A 17,471-nucleotide genomic window follows, 5' to 3' on the forward strand; every position below is an offset into this window, starting at 1 on the left:
CAGATGTAGCTTTAACAGAATACTGTAAAGAATATGGATAAGATAATTTGGTTCTTTACACACTGGCCATGAAGTATTGTTTTGAATTATGGGTAAAAAATGGTGGGAAATCTAGCCTTTCTTACACCCTTGCCTTTGTGGACACCCAAAACTGAGATTTCAATATTCTTTAAAATTCACAACTAGAATAAGATAAACAAACGGGAGCTAACCCTGTATAGCAAGAAGACATAAATATAATGAGCTGAAGATTTCCATTTATGTTTTGTGCCATGGAAGTGGCTGGATGCAATCAAATTTATACAGTTAAGGCTTTGGCCTCACATACCACTCAGGCATGAGTTGCAAAGTGTTTAGAGTGTATGTACACCACCATGAACTCTATATATAACCTGATCTGATGTACACAGCCCATGTGTTAACTGTCCAGAAACCCATTCATAGAGAGCGATGTGTAGTAGGCTCGTTCCAGTCCAACACGACACAAATGTTCTTTTACAGGCAGAAAAGAAAATATGTCGACATTGGGAGTCCTGTGTTCAACAAACAAGATCACGTCAACACAACACAAATGCTCTTTTACAGGCAGACGAGAGTATGAGATGAAAATATGTCAACATTGGAAGTCTTGTTTTCAACAAAGAATATCACGTGAGCAATGCCGGTGGTAGGTTAATTTGCACCCTAGGCAAAGCCAAGCTTATGATTGTGCCAACTGACAGTTCGGTAGCTAACGTGTCTAATGTCTAATTCACCTTAATGGTGGCGCCAGCCCTGCACTGGGGAAAAATGACTAATCAGTCAATGTTCCTTTTCCTTTCTATCTCATCAAGAGTTGTTTGTGAAAGACCATCCATCCATTTTCCAACCCGCTAAATCCGAATACAGGGTCGCGGGGGTCTGCTGGAGCCAATCCCAGCCAACACAGGGCACAAGGCAGGAACCAATCCCGGGCAGAGTGCCAACCTACCACAGGACACACACAAACACACACAAAGCACACAATAGGGCCAATTTAGAATCACCAATCCACCTAACCTGCATGTCTTTGGACTGTGGGAGGAAACCGGAGCGCCCGGAGGAAACCCATGCAGACACGGGGAGAACATGCAAACTCCACGCAGGGAGGACCTGGGAAGTGAACCCAGGTCCCCAGGTCTCCCAACTGCGAGGCAGCAGCACTACCCACTGTGCCACCGTGCCACCCAAAGACCATCCAGTGTTATAACATTTCAGAAACCAGCCTCACTCTGATATGTATGAAAAGAAACTTCCATAAAATATGGCCACTACAACACCGCTGCATACCATTTTAGAAATATCCCATTCAAAATATTTAATCCATTAAAAATACTTATCAGCTCTAAAGACATTAGACGGGCTTCTTCCATAGCTCTACTCCTATCATGGATGATGCAAAACAAGCAGATTATAAAACCAACCTAAAGAATCATTATTTTTACTCAAGTGGCTAAAATGCTTATAACTCTGCTTCTGAGAGGAGATGGCACACACTTACAGGTTTGCACTCCACTGGAAATCCGTTCCCAGTGGCAATCAAAGTCTAGGCCATTGCTGCTGCCAGTGTGGAAAGGATTTCACCCCAAGGCTTCTACTTCTTATGAATGAAAAGCGAATCACCTACTCAACTGAACTAAATGAACGTTCCTTCTACCCCAGTGAATGCTCAGCACATGCTTACATTTTCTCTGTCTCCTGTGCTTCGGCTAGCTAACTACTTCTATTGATCTTCTTCTGCTTTGATTCATTTGGTTTAGTCACTTAGCGACAAACAGCAGACATGGCCACTACTGTCCTATGAAATGTTTTAGAGAAACAGAGCAACACACAGTTAAAAACATAAGCAGAGTCCCTTATGTGAGTCACCATTTGCCAGCGCAACAAAAGTAAAAACCAAAACAAAATGCAAGATGTTGTACTACACTGAGAATGTGAGGAGGTATGGCACTATTGACATGAAGTGCTATATAAAATTATACTCTTATTATCTACTCTATATATGTAAAATCCTAAGCCTTTTATGTGACGTTTTTATGTCACTTTTTTGTCACGCTTTAAATCGGGCTTATTTTAAAACCTACATATATATGTTTGGTATCATTCTTTTCAGAATTTTTCGAACTTTAATGTGATGTTGTTAGATTTCAGATTCTTATTCATCCATCCATCCATCCATTATCCAACCCGCTATATCATAACTACAGAGTCACAGGGGTCCGCTGGAGCCAGATTCTTATTCTGTTTTTAAATTATAAACTAAAAAATATCAAGAACTCACGATCCGCGAGACAAGACTTCGTGCCAAGAGATTTAACCAGGCCTGGGGCCGGAAATAAAAGACAAAGAGTAGGACAGCTGCTGTACAGGCTTTTAAATGTTCGAAGTGCAGCACGAGATGCAGATCACGCGGCACGGCAGCAGCAGCAAGCCAGCAACTGATCGAGCAAAGATGAGGTAAAAAAAACAGCTGTTATTTGTTTCCCATTGTGTCCCCGTTTAAGAGGGGGTTTCAGAGGAGCGACCGCGCCTCTTCACAACGCGAGTGGCAGAGATGTAGGGGGCGAACCCCCTAGTTATTGAATAAAAATGAAAACAGAATACAAAGAAAAACTTTAATAGGTCTCAGTAGGAAATGTTATCCAAAATTCTCAGTTTCCACTGGAAATCAAGAATCTAAAAATCAAAGTTAAATAAGTTAACTATGAGTGGGTATAATACAGCTGTATACTGTGACCAGGTCCTGTTTTCATGTGAGACCACCTACTGACCATGTGCTATCTGCCCTCAGCCCCACCTCTATAGGTCAGATATTAAAGGGAGCGGGGAGTGTAGTTAAGCAGGTCAATATTACGTGAAGGCTGCACTCTAGTTCAGTTGAGCTACTTTTTCACATTTTTTTTTTATTGCCTTAGGCATGGTTCTGCTTTTTCAGTTGAATTCAAAGCCTGTTTCTGCAGCCCAGATTTAAAACAAATTTAGGGCTGAAGTTTAAGGTCTTACAGTCTTTTCCTGCTATGGAATCCATTTTGTGTACTGGCGTCCTGCTTTTCTAGGGGTGTGGTCTCTAGGGTCGTGACCTTGATTTCCTGCTTTTCTAGGGGTGTGGTCTCTAGGGTCGTGACCTTGATTTAATCAGCAGATGGGATTAAAGGACAATGTTTGCATTGAGCCTTACTTAATGTGATGATAAACCCTTCAAAACCCTTATTGAATTCTCTTTGTAATTATTTTCGTGTCTTGCCCAGTTTTTGACTTCTTGCCTGAATAGTGACAATGATTTTTGCCTCTTGTTTGGATTTCGGTCGCCTAGTTATATTTTATTTTCATTTGTTTTGCTTTGCTTTAATTCAGGGATGCCCACACTTTTCGGCTTGCAAGCTACTTTTAAAATGACCAGGTCGAAATGATCTACCTATATTAAAAATGATTATATATATATACAGTATATATATTGTCGTACATGGCTGGGGGTCAGACCCAGCCGGGACGCCTGGAAGGACTAGGAAGTGGCATACTTTTCCTCTGGGCCATGAGGGGGCAACCGCCCTGGAGTAGAAGAGGCCCACGGAAGGGGAGCACGGAGGCTCAAGACCGTTGGGGCCTCTGGTCACCGCCAGGGGGCGCCCTGAGCCTCATGGAGCCCGGGACTTATTTACTTCCGCCACAACCATGGAGGACAATCCTTCCAGGGTCACCCGGAGTGCTTCCGGGTGCTCTCCTGACACTTCCGCCACACCAGGACATGACGTCAGGTAGAGCATCTGGAGCTCATCCGGGTGAGGATAAAGGGGGCCGCCTCCCTCCAATCAACGAGCTGGAGTCGGAAGCAGGAGCAGGATGAAGCTCCTGGAGAGAGAGTACAGGTGGCCCAGGGACAAGGAAATAGAAGGCCCAGGAGAAGGGAGACTGGGGCTAGAAGAACTGTGTGAGTTGTGCGGGACTGACTTGTGTTGTTGTGTGGAAGAAAATAAAGTATAATTTGGATAAAGATGTGGTCTCCGACTGGTGGTGTCCGGGCAATTATCACAATATATATCTACTTAGTATACTTTATACATAAAATATATGTTGTTGTACCTTGCATAACTGAATAACCTTTATGGCACAATAACAATTCAATTCATTTATGGTCACTACAGTGTTTGGATTTAATAATCTTCATGTGGGAAAAGGCTGACTCGCATAAATAAGTAGAGCCGAATAATGCAGTCAAGAAGGTAGCACATTTCCTCATGTTTGGGTACTTTTCCTCTGTGAGTAAGTTCCAAAACTGTTCAAGAGCCCCAGACTTCAGCTGAATGTCATCCTGTAGTGTCAAAATCTCACTGTAGAGGAGTTTAAGGTCAAACAGTGTTGCAATTTTTGATGCGGGTGAATCACCCTCAACATCTTCCATAAATGGATAGCACTTAAATGTAAAGCTGAGTCTTGAGTCTTGAAACCGTCTGTCAAAGTTTTGACACTGTCCTTTTTTTCTGCTTTCATATTCTGTATCTTGCTCTGCATGTGTTTCACGTTTACGTTTTTTTTGAGTCTTTTGAATTCCAGTTTTCATTATCTCTAACCTACTCTGCATGTGTTTGGCCCCCTTGTTTTTTAACATCTTTATGACGTTTTACTTTGTTTTCTACTCTGTCTTTTCTTTCTGACCTCGCTTTATCCTGCTTTATTTTTTAATGACACCTGGTCCCTGGTGATTATTTTCCCTTTTTTTGAGTAATAATTTCCGTTTATTTGTACTCCTGCGATCTTTACTTTCTTTTTTTTATACTTTCTAATTTTCCTACTTTCATATTCTTTAACTTTCTCCACATGTGTATCGCGCCAACTATTTTTTTAGCCTTTCAAATTCCACTTTCATAATCTCTAACCTGCTCTGCATGTGTATAGTGCCAACATCTGGATTGGACGTGCTTATTTTTCAATTCAGTTTCGTAGTTTTTATGAACAGTTTGAAAGTGCCTTTCCACATTTTCCTTCTTTGGAATAGCAATGATAGATTGACAGATCAGACAAACGCACTTCGATTGTGACATTGTGAGAAAAAAAATCTTCTTCCAATTCCACATCTAGCCCATACCCTCCCCAAACAAATTTTTTTTAAATCCCTTCTTTAGTCGATAGAAATTGGAAGGCTAACTAGATCACAGCCGGAGTTTTAGCAGTAGCTCGCGCGTTTGATCGTGCGTGCGGGATGACCAGTGTGTTAGAAGAAAAGAGATCTCAGACTGGCCGCCCTGTATGTCAATCAAGTGGCAAATGCCATAGGGAGGATATATGATAGACTAACGTTTAAAACATTTTTTTTTTAATGCAACGCGATCTACATGCACTACCTTTGCGATCTACCGATCGATCGTGATCGACGCATTGGGCACCCCTGCTTTAATTCAAGAAATTAGTTATCTGTTTTTCTGCTGAGTCGGGACACCAGTGTGCACAACGGAAGATTTGGAAAGAAATTTGAAGACTGATTTCAAAGTAGCCACACTGTATGCTGATGATTTTTTTCCTAGTTTAGCCTTAGATCATCTGGATTGTCTTAATCTTTGCTTACTTCTTGATTTTCCCATTGCAGTTTAGGACCCGTGTCTGTCTGTCCTGGATTAATTAAATGTATGTTTATGCATTTGTTACCATCTCTTTTTCTTAAAATATTTTATTTTTGAAAACCAGAACATTACACTGGCATGCTACTGAATCAAACATAACAATAACATATCAGATACCATCATTTACTTTGAAATGAACACAGAGAAAACAAAGGAAAAAACAGAAATACAAAAAAGAAACACATGATTAATCCCCCCTACAGCCCAAGACAAAGGGAAAAAGAAGAGATACATGAACCAAACAAAAAAAATTACCTTTTCAAATGTTAATTAATACAGTTAATAGCATAAGGAAGTCATTCACAGGCTCATCATTGTTATTCTAAAATATTAATGAATTCTTGTCATGTTTTAAAAAGGTTTGGGCATATCCTGCAAGAGAGAGTTGGATTTCTCTTAATTTGAAATAATACAGAACGTCGCTTACCCACTGAGTTACAGAAGGTGTATTTTGGGATTCTTCCAGTTAAGAAAGAGAATCTGCATGCTAGTAGTTGTAGTCAGGAAAATTACAATTGATTTCTTCCTATGTTCTCTAATGACAGCTGGGACTACACCAAACATCACCATTAATGGATTAGAAGTAATTGAAACACCAAGGGTGTTTGAGTAGTATGTAGAGATTTTTGTGAAAAATTATATTAATTTAGTGCATTCCCAAAACATATGGTCTAGTGATGCAGGAGCTAGATGGTAACATCCTCAGGTTGGGTCTTACCCTGGGTATATTTTAAATGAAATAAATGTGATCAATCAAAGATGTTCAGTTGAATTATGGAATGCTTGGCACATACTGAACTTGAGTGTATTTTATGTATGGCTGAGTCCCACTCCTTTCCAGGGATATCAACTGACAGGTATAAGAGTTGAATTTGAACTCTGGCCCAATGTGCACCTGGCATGTCCTTCTGAGCGCATGCTTAAAAGCTGACGCTGTTATTTTATTATTCACTATGATACATGTATTTCTTGTTATTTTATATAACCCCTTAAGAGAAATATGTTATATTTATGGCATAACCTTTCTTCTATAATACAAAGTTTCATATTTCTGTACCCAGCTGGATCATAAAATACTGTATATAGGCCATTGTTTATTACTTTAAAACCATGAGAAACAGGGTGTACGTGGTGAAATTCACACATCTCCTAAAATAAGAATAAAAATAATACATTTAAAATGTCATGTACATCCTAAGCAAACATCAATCAAATTGTGGTCATCTAAGGTATCAACATCTGCCATGTCCCATTAACAACTAGGTGTAACCAATCATGTTAAAAGTTTTCTGAATTTGTAATGAATTCCTTTAAAAGATAGTGACCTAATCAATGGATTGTATAAATATAGCACAGAGGACACTTTTTTCTTTGCAAAAACTTTGATATGATGCTTTTTGCCTCTTCGGAGATTTAGATAAAGAATAACGATTGATGTTTTCTCCTGCCTGAGTTTTATTGCTTAAATCGGGGCATCCCAGTGGAGGGTGTCTGTATTCATAATTTTCTTCCACACAGGTCCCTTTCCCACCATTTCCTAGGATCTTTGAAAAGGAAGATTTTTGAAATCCGTATATTATTTTGCTTGTGTCTGTCCATACTTGATATAAACAACAGTTTCCACAACTACTATATCCTTCCACAACAATAGTGAGGAATCCATGTTCCTGGCAGAGTTCTGGTCTTCAAGTATTCAATTCTTCAATGTGACCAGTTATCGACTGTGGTATTTAACTGTTTATCGGTGTATACTTTGTTACTCACCGAAACTGCATTATGACACAACCATTTTACACCTCCTTTTTCCTTCACTTCAATATAAGCCTCCCAATAAAATGAAAAGGCACATACAGCATGGCTGCGACCAACAGAAACGATCTCACCGGCCTACATACTCACACCAACACACAGAAGCAGAAACATCCAACAAATATTACAGACGTCGGTATACTACATTACTTGACTGGCACACTTCATACATACTGACTGACATGTGCCCTACATTTCCCTTCTTATCCAATATGTTCTGTTAACCTGTTCATGTTAGACTTTCTATTGTAAATATTCGTGCTGTTGTAAGTGACTATAACATCCCATACTAATTATGTGACTATTGTAATATTGAGTCCTTTCACAAGTCACTAATTATTAAAATAATCTGCTTTCTTACTGTAACGTGTGATGTTCTTCTCTCCTTCATCATCATTTCATTAACGCTTTTATTGTTGCAAACGTTTCGCAAGCACAATTTACTGGTATGTTTTATATATTGTTAACATTCTGTCAGAGTAGACATCAAGACTAATCAGTGGCTTTCGGGATTTATATAGGTGTGAGAAGTGAAAAGTTAGGTAGGTTTTCTTTTAAAAGAAAATCTAATTTGCATTTAGGAAAAACATGTGTAGCTGGAAAGTTAAATTTAGAGCATAAGTGTTAATAAGATGCAGATATGTTGTCTATATAAAGATCATCTCTAAGTGTTTTAATCCCTAGTGTTTAATACAAATTAAGGGGATTATCATGTATAGGAGCAACAGATAAGAGCTTCTCTACCTTAACATGTGTCCTGCATTAGTTCCGTATTTTAAGTAATTGGTGGATGAGTGGATTGTTGGTAAACTGACTATTGAGTGGAGCACAAATATGGGTATACAAGGAAGACTTAGAATTGGATTTGTTTCCCATTGCATTAGTTCATAAATTTCAGCTGATATCCAAAATTATATTAAGCGCATATTTGCTGCCCAGGAGTAATACGGAAAGTTAAGTAGTGCCGTGCCACCTTCTGCTTTAGATCTTTGTAGAGTCACCTTTTCAATGACTGGCCGTATCAATCTCCAATTGAATGGTGTTATAATTGAATCTAATTTGTTAAACACCATTTTTCTGAATATGATGTCCTCCATGTCACTGTGTTTTTGTGGCTTTATCCCTCTTGAGTGACCTCATACACACTGAGGACCATAAGATAGGGAAGACACATCATATTTCAGATTAAGTATGTGGCCATGTAGCATAAACAGTGCTGTATATATTTCCACTCTTGCTTTTAAAACTTGACATTTACTCGATATGTGAAATCAGATACTCTTCCCTTTTAAATTCTCCTTGTTCTTTTGATGTAGCCTGCTTTACAAGTATACTCTTTGTCTCTGTATTTTTTTAATGAGAAAGGCAATGGGAAATAACATGCGACAAGTAAATTGCATGTAATTACTGTAAAAGTCCTTAGTTTGCTATTTTTTAGTTGTTGTTGTTTTTGTGATGGTTTAAAATATGCAGACAGCTCCAATGCAAAATAATCTAGAGATCAGTGATTAATGTATTAGACAGACTGAAGAAATTTAAAATCAAATAAGTCACAGAGAGCAGACAACATAAATCCCTGATTGCTTTAAGAAGTTGGTAAACCTTTACCAATTAATTTTCTTCACCTGACTTAGCTTTGGGAAAATCAATAAATATGAAACATGGGCAGTAACATACTGATATAAAAAAACAGGTCATAGTCACCCATCTGATTACAACGTTTTATGCCAAAATTTGTTAGCATTAAAAAGTGTATTCGTAAACACATCAAATTATAACTGTATATGCCAAATCTGTTAATGCAAAATACACATAAACATAATGTATATATACAAGTATAAAGAAAGCAAAGATAATAAACAAGGTGCCCTTATTTATTTGTCCATTTAATGATTTTCTTCCACAAGCAATAGAAATCATGTCCCCTGAAATGATCATTTTCATCTAAAACCAAAGTTTGTTATAAACTTACCCAATATTTTGCTGTTGTACCTTACAGACCTACACTTATGATAAGAAATAAAAGATTGCTTTATATAAGATAATGGGTTTAAGTGACCATTGATGCTATTAAGTGCTGTGTCAGATACACATCTGAGTACTGAGGTCCCAGAGTTACAAATGCTGCCAAGTCTAAGGCATATTGCCACCAAAGTCACGTAATCCGTATTCAGTGTTTAAAGGAAAACAGAGAAAGAAAGGTCTCGGTTAATGAGTGAGGTGAGAGTAATCAGTCACTGCAATCCATTACCCCAGAATGTATTGAGTAAGATGCAGCCAGGCAAATGAATTAAAAAGTCCAGCCAGTCACAGTTTAATCCACCACTTTTGTTTATCAGATCAGAAGAGGACTTGTTCTGAGTCTGCACTGCCCTAGCTACTGTAGGTACCTTCAGTCCAAAGCAGACAACTGTAGAGTATGCCATCATCATTGTGCACATCCGCTGCTGATAACCACAACAAGGATGAGATAAATAATGACTTAACCCATCAACTGACAAATTTTTTTTCCGAATATTTTTGCTTTATTGTTATAGATTAACATCTGCTTATTAAGGAAAACATATTTTGAATCTCAACATTTGTACTTTTTCCAAAATTTCAAAATTTTGTCCATCCCCAAATGGGGATCATGACACATACTAGCTAGTTTTGGTGCCATACTGGAAAACACTCAACATGTAGTCCAACATTACATTTGCAGCACTGTTTTCTTGCGTTAGTCTTGCACACTGCACACTTCCTTTGTTTGCCCATTTCTGTGCGTTCAATGTAGTGACCAGTTCCAGAGGTTCTGATATCAACAGGAACACAACTCTTGGCTGGTTTGGAGAAGGATTTCCTCCCAGTTTAAAGTACATGATCCCCAAATGGGGATCGTGGCAGTTAATGGCAGTTAATACTCTCCATGTCACTTCCCTCCCAGAGCAATGTGTTTCTACCATCTTGTGTGAGACAGGCACTATACATGGCTATATAAGGGGTGCTTACAGCATAAGGCCATGAAACAAAAGAGCTACTCGACTAGTATTAGAGAGATCACTTGACTAGTCTGGGTTCAATTCACTACCTGGTTACGACTCCTATGGAGTTTACAGGTTCTCATAAGTCTGCTTGCTACTTTTTTTCCAGGTGTTCAAACTTCCTTCCATATCCAAAATACATATAAGTTAAGTTAACTGGCATTTATCAGACTGGCCCAGAATGAATAAACAGAGATGTGCGTGAGTGTGTCATGTCCAGACTTGATTTCCAAATTGTGTCCAAATCTGACTCCAGAACCCCCAAGTGCAGCAGATTTAAACAAATAGACGAATGTGTAAATTGACAAACCCTTCCATAGCTGGTAAATGTGACGCATACCAACAATGGTCTAATCAAATCATCCCAGAGGTCTTTCTGCCGGAGGAAGCAGCTGAAACTGCTGAGAGGTATTAAAAGAAAAATCTTTGACATTCATTAATATTCAGTCTCCTTGCAGTATGCCTGTCAATCACTTTCATATGCAGATGCAAAGTTCTCTGTTGTAGGAGAAAAACAAAGCTCTAGAATGCTCTTTTGCCAAATCCCAATGAGCTTTTTCCAGTGAGGTACAGTGACGGCCACTAAAAAGCAAAGCAATAAAACTAAAACTAGTGCTACAGTACCATGGAAGCATGTCATCTTTCCCATTGGTAAATATTTTTGTTGTCTTCCCTCCCTTCCTTGATTATTCCACAACTGTACAGAAATAAACACACGGACCTCTGAGTAAAACTTGGGCAAGGTCACTGTACAGGCATGAGACACTGTTTTCTCTACTTTGACCTCCCACAGTCCCTTAGCCTTCTTCATTAGACCAGGAGCTTGCTCTGAAGTGCCAGTCTGACTCGTGTAAATATGAAGAGACTGGACAGACTACATCTCTAATGTCTTGACAGAACCCAGCAGGAGCTCAATATTGCAAGTGGGGAAAGGAAGTCTTGTCAGACCTGATCAGTTTGGAAACCATCTCAATCCATAGCAAGATAAGTGGGCAGAAAGTCAGGGATTAGAATGAGATAATATGAAATTTTAACAGACAATATGTTTGCCCAACTGAACTGCAACTGGTCTGCTTCAAAAAAAAAATAAAAACAACTAGAGCTAACATGAGCTGCCTTAGCTGGATTGCAAGAGAGAAGATAGAGAAAGAGGTTAGGAGCATGCGCTGATACTGCACATTGCTGCACCCACCACATGACAAACCAACTCAGGATCCCAGATTAGGACTTGAGTGCAGTCATGCAATGGGTGACACCTCAGCACCACAGTAGGTCAGATGGAATGGAACAGTGTGAGGTGTTTTACGGTGGCTGGAGTGCCAATTCTGCCACCAACCTGCAGGTTTTTCCCTTCAGGTTGGTGGGCCTACTTGCAGGGTTGGATGCAGATTAACGTCATACCCAGGATGGAGCAATTGAAGGTTAAGGGCCTTGCTCAAGGGTTCAACGAAGTAGAGTCACTTTTGGCATTTTACGGGATTTGAACCGGCAACCTTCCGATTACCAGTGCAGATCCCTAGCCTCAGAGCCACCACTCCACAAGTAGACAGCAAAAACCTAATTTTAATTTGCAGCACCATGGAGTGGTACAGTTAAGCTAACACTACCTATGGTGCTGGGAAAAAGTATTCATCCCCTTCATGATATACCCTTATGTCACAATGAATCACTTCAGATCTTAGAACAAAATGGAATATGAAATCCAGGAAACCAAAGTAATTATATAGCACCGTTTCTTAGTTGCTCCTTGCTATATTTAAGTAATAAAGCTATCCAACATCTGCACTGACTGTTTGGAAAGGTAATTGCCCCCTTACCTACTCACTCAAACGGCGGACTAATTTGAGTTAATAATTAGACTCTGCTCACTGAACACAGCCAGAACTGATTGCAGCCAGTCCTGTATTGACCCTTATTATGAGAGTCAAGCAGTCATCATAAGGTTTCTGGAAGAACATTATGCCTCAATCAAAGAAAACTCCAAAAGAGATGAGGAAACTTACCAGTCAGGATAGGATACAGAGCCATTTCTAAGGTTCTGGGACTCCACTGCACCACAGTGAAAGCCATTATCTCTACATGGGTAATATTTGTAACAGTTGTGAATTTTCCCAGAATAGACTGGCTTGCCAGATTACCACAAGATTACAACAACAACTTATTTAAGAAGTCACAGAGGGTACCAGAAAAACATCGAAGGAACTGCAGGCCTCTCCAGCCTCCAGTAAGGTCAGAGTTCATGACTTCGTGATAAGAGACTGAATAAAAATAGGAATCATGGGAGAGTAGTAAGGAAACCTTTACTATCCAACAGTAACATCGGTGCTCTTCTCACATCTGCAAAGAATGACCCTCAAGTACTTTGGAATACATTTCTGTGGACAGATGAATCAAAAGTAAAACTCTTTGGATGACACAAGCCCCACTAAGTCTGGCATAAAATTAACAACCGCATTCGACCGTAAGAACATCATGTCTAAAATAAAACATAGGGGTGGTAGTGTCATGATGTGGGAATAAATGTCTGCCTCAGGACCTGGTGGACTTGCCATTATTGAAAAACCCATGAATTCTGTACTTTACCATAATATTCTTAAGAATGTTCATAACCTCAAAACTGAGTTGTGCAGCAGGACAATGACCCAAAACATAAAGGCAAGTCTACAGTGGAATGGCTCAGCAGAAACAAAATTAAAGCTTTGGAGTGGCCTAGTCACAGTCCTGACCTAAACCCAATAGAGGTGCTATGGCAGGACCTGGAATGAGCATTTTACACTTACAGTCCTACCAATGTGTCTAAATGAGAGCAAAGAAGATGGAGCTAAAATTCCTCAACAGAGATGTGAAAGATTAATATCAAGTTACAGGGAATGCTTATTTGTAATTGTGCGGCTAATGGTGCTGCAACCAAATATTCTAAGTAAGGGGGCAATTACTTTATCACATGGGCTGTAAATGTGTTAGATAAGTTTGTTCCATGAATGAAAAACTAACGATTCAAAACTATGCTTTGCTTTTAATCAGGATTCCTTTCTTCAATATTATATTTTGTCTATAGGTCTGTGGCCATTCATTGTGTAAAATAAGCAATAAGAGATGATATTTGGGTGAGGGCTCCTCCTTTCTCCTCTACTTGAGTTCATATTGTGGGTCATGTCTGGTAGATAAAGGCTAAAATATGCTGAACTAAAAGGTTTCTTTCTTGCTAAGGCTGACTTTTCTCATTCAAATGCCACTTACCTCACTCAGGAGCCTTAACGTTCAGTGTTGATATGGATTGCTCAAAAATGAAGCACTCACTTTCCAAAGCTTTTAAACCTAACATCAGAAAGCAAGACGTTTCACAGAAAATCACATTCAAATGTGACATCTACATTGAAGGACTCTGGTTTCCTTTCCATACTTTCCTCAAGATCCTTACATAGTCTACAAGCACAAAAGCCAACCAAAAGTAATTCTTCCATGGAGCTGTCTTGTATAAATGTTTCTTCCTGAATATACTGTACATAATGAAAAGTCCACATAAAAAGAGACGGGCAGTGAAAAAAAAATAGATAAGGTGTCAATGAAGAAAAAATAAAAAAGAAGGTTAGAGACACAGCATTTCTGATAAAGCCTTCAAACAGGACACGCGTGATAAATGCTATACAGACACAAAGCTGTGGGTCTAACTTTCTTTTCCATTTCCTCAGTGTTAATATAAACTTTACCTCATTTTTCCATTTGCAGGTATACATTTATTCAGCCATTCAATGGCTCTATGAGAAAGAGCCACTGATCGACTAAAACTTAGGCAAGCAAAAAATGGGCCTCATCTGTCATTTCATTTTCTGTTTAGTTTCGGTTTAACTTGGCCCAGTTCTTTATAACCATTTATTTATGGTCCTTGCTTCAACTAACTTTTATTTTTATTTAGATTAGCTTTACTTTTACCATAAAGATGGTATATGATGAAGATTAAGAAATTTGTGTTATGCCTCCTGAGTCCACAGATTGTACTCCTTCGCACTCTAGCCATTTATACCGAAAAGATCTTGAGATTGTCTTGTAAATATGTCTCACTCACCGATGAGCAGTGTTCACTTGTTTATTTAATTTTAAGCTTCACAGCACCCAATGAAAGCAGGTAACTCACCACCCTTCTAGATGTCAATAGCTGTGCCAGTGCACTTTCTTTTTTTCTGTTCAATCGACAAAGGTGACCAGATAGCACCTTTCTGCAGAGACAAATTTAGAGTTTCTTGACCTATGTAGCCTTTCATGTTCCCTTCTTTGGTAGATTTGTGTCAAGTCAGCATGTCATGGTCCTCAACATCTTTATGAAGGCAGAGTTTAATATGTCAGTTTCCCTTTAACTGAGCTTCACAAACCTGACTGCCTCCATCAGTTATTCATTTGCTCTGGTTACTGTCCGTGTCATACTCAACACACTCCCAGACGATATTTTTTCATTTACAACCAATTCTTTATTTTCAAAAGCACGCCAGCTAGCCAGCAAATGTTATGCTCTTTAAGTTATGGATCCATGTATTGTATAACTAATTAGTGAAAAAGAGGTACACTCAACAGTTGGCTACTGGTAATTAGTTTATTTAAAAGAATGTAACAACAGATTTTTGCCTCTACCCATTTCAATTTTATTTCAATTAGTTTTGAGTATGTGGTTTTAATTTCAATATAGCTTTTGTTTTTCACTCAGCTCTTTAGTTTTGGTTTTATTTTGATAAATGAGTTTTTTAATCATTTTAGCCACAGTTTTTACTAAGGATAATAAAACCTTGTTTCATATACACTGAAAGTTTAGGAAACCAGTATTCCAAACTGCTGGATTTCAACGGCATACAAAGCAAAAATAAAACCACAATTCAGCATTGAACACTTATGTTGTACTCACAGAGACGAGAGGCCATATTTGAGTGCCAAGTTAACCTTCTGGTTTTCTTATATTAATTATAAGCTTCACTGTCAACATCTAGAAAGTTTTCCAAAGGCAATTCTGCATACACATATACAAAGCAGAGGCCACCCCAGCCCATTTTTGTGAAGATATTACAGATTTGTAGCACATAACAATGGATCAGATGAGTCAACAATTAGTTCTATGCAAACACTTGCTGTACATTATGACAGCATAAATGGCTTGGTTATTCCTGCTTAGCTTTATAGCACAGCGATCTGCAGACATTTGAGTTAATGAGATTCAAAGAGAGGAAAATGTTGGGCTCCACAAAATGCTCCTATCTGCCAGTCTGTGACTAATGACCATTTTGCAGCGGAGTTATAAAGGAGAAGAAACATAATACCAACCAGTCAGAGCGCCTTTGTGCAAGGACTGTTTATAGCTTTCACTATAATCACTTACAATCCTTCGGCATCACACTATCTTTGTTCTTGAAGTGCCTCTGAGCTTTCAGTAGCATGGAGAAAGATATGAAGTAACTACTGTAAATAGGAGCATCTAAAAAGACTTGCTGGATGTGCAAACTCTCTGCGAGTCCCAGTGAAATCCAGGTTGCAGTAATTAGCACACATCGAGCTGCCCAGTAAAAAACACATACTTATAGGTATACCTAGAAGAATTGTTACCAAAATCAGTACCAGCATCGAGAAGATCACAGCAAAAGCGCATCATGTATAACCTCAACAGAAAACACAAGTCCAGTTTTCTTCTAATGTACAGTAGCTGTGTATTAATTCACATGACCTTTACGTACAAGAAGCTGACAGGTTTGACCTCTGAATAGGTGTGGTTAGGCCAAAAAGCTTGATTTATTTCTTTCATGTTAGTAAAGACCTGGTCCCATAACTTATATCTGAATGAGACGGCTTACTCCATCATGATATTTGCAAGTTCTCAGTTGTAGAGACCTGACTAGAGCAAAGTGGAAGCTATTTCAGTGCCGTCACAGCAGTGCCATGCCTTTTAAATATGAGCTTGCAGAGGTAACTTAATAACGTGTCTTCAGAAGCAAAGCCAAACCACGTACACTAAACTGTTTAAACCTAAAGACTTTATTCTGACACCCTGGATGTTTGCTTTGTTTATGATCTGATGGACCTCCATGTAAAATTCAAGTTAAGCCACTCACTAGAGCTCTAAATCTCACCCATCCCACCTAAACCCACCTACCTACCTACCTACCTACCTACCTACCTACCTACCTACCTACCTACCTACCTACCTACCTATCAAGCTTTTTTCCTAAAATTTTCTTCACACGAGTGCTTTACTGAATTATGCAAGTAGGGATTCTGGCCCGTGCCTGCTTCATTTGTTAACTTAATGGCTGAACGCTGCCCACCAAATGTCTAAAAACACTGTGCACTCCATGGGCTGGGTCACCTGATATCTCCATGTGATGAGGTAGAAATTAAGTTGTAAAAATAGAATTTAATGAACGATTATATACTATATATTATGCTTAACTCAATAAATAAATAAAAATGGTATGGATAATTTACAACAGTTTTTAATGAACTCTCAGAACATCCTGTTGGCATTCTATCAGCTGATATTGGGCAGTTAAAGATGAATTGCTAACTGTTGCCAAAAATGTGGCAAATCTGCTAGAGGTGCATTATGTTGAATTGATGTAAGATGACCTGACAGCAAAATGAAGTGATGCTGTGAAGTAGACATCTCAGCGCAAGGTAACGTGTGAGTGGAGGCCAAAAGCTTACTGTGTTATTATAAAATAACTTCCCACATTACCTAGGTGGAACGTTGTAATTTTGGAGGATGTGGATGTATTTTGACCTTGTTTCTATCATTGCTATATTACTAGATAGTTCCCTCAGGAGGCAGAAATGAAGAAAACCAAAAATCTTCTTTGACAAACGGGCAATTGTTTAAGTCTGTAGTGAACAAACCTGTCCTTTGTGAATTGGGTCGATAGGCTAAGCACCAACTCCTCTATAAGAATAAGATTACTGGCCCGACATTGCAAAAAGCTCCACTCTAAATTCTGAAACGCAAAGAAAAAATCCAAAATGCAGGTAGGAGGTC

The 17,471-nt window shown here is 38.8% G+C and overlaps 1 protein-coding gene across 3 annotated transcripts in view; it reads right to left on the reverse strand.

Annotated features, from left to right (window-relative positions):
• The window catches only part of cadm4 (cell adhesion molecule 4), a 794,942-nt gene that overhangs the window by 402,538 nt on the left and 374,933 nt on the right, over window positions 1-17,471 (reverse strand). The window lies entirely within an intron of this gene.

The sequence above is a fragment of the Erpetoichthys calabaricus genome, chromosome 17 (assembly GCF_900747795.2).
Source record: "Erpetoichthys calabaricus chromosome 17, fErpCal1.3, whole genome shotgun sequence".
Classification (NCBI taxonomy): Eukaryota; Metazoa; Chordata; class Cladistia; order Polypteriformes; family Polypteridae; genus Erpetoichthys; species Erpetoichthys calabaricus.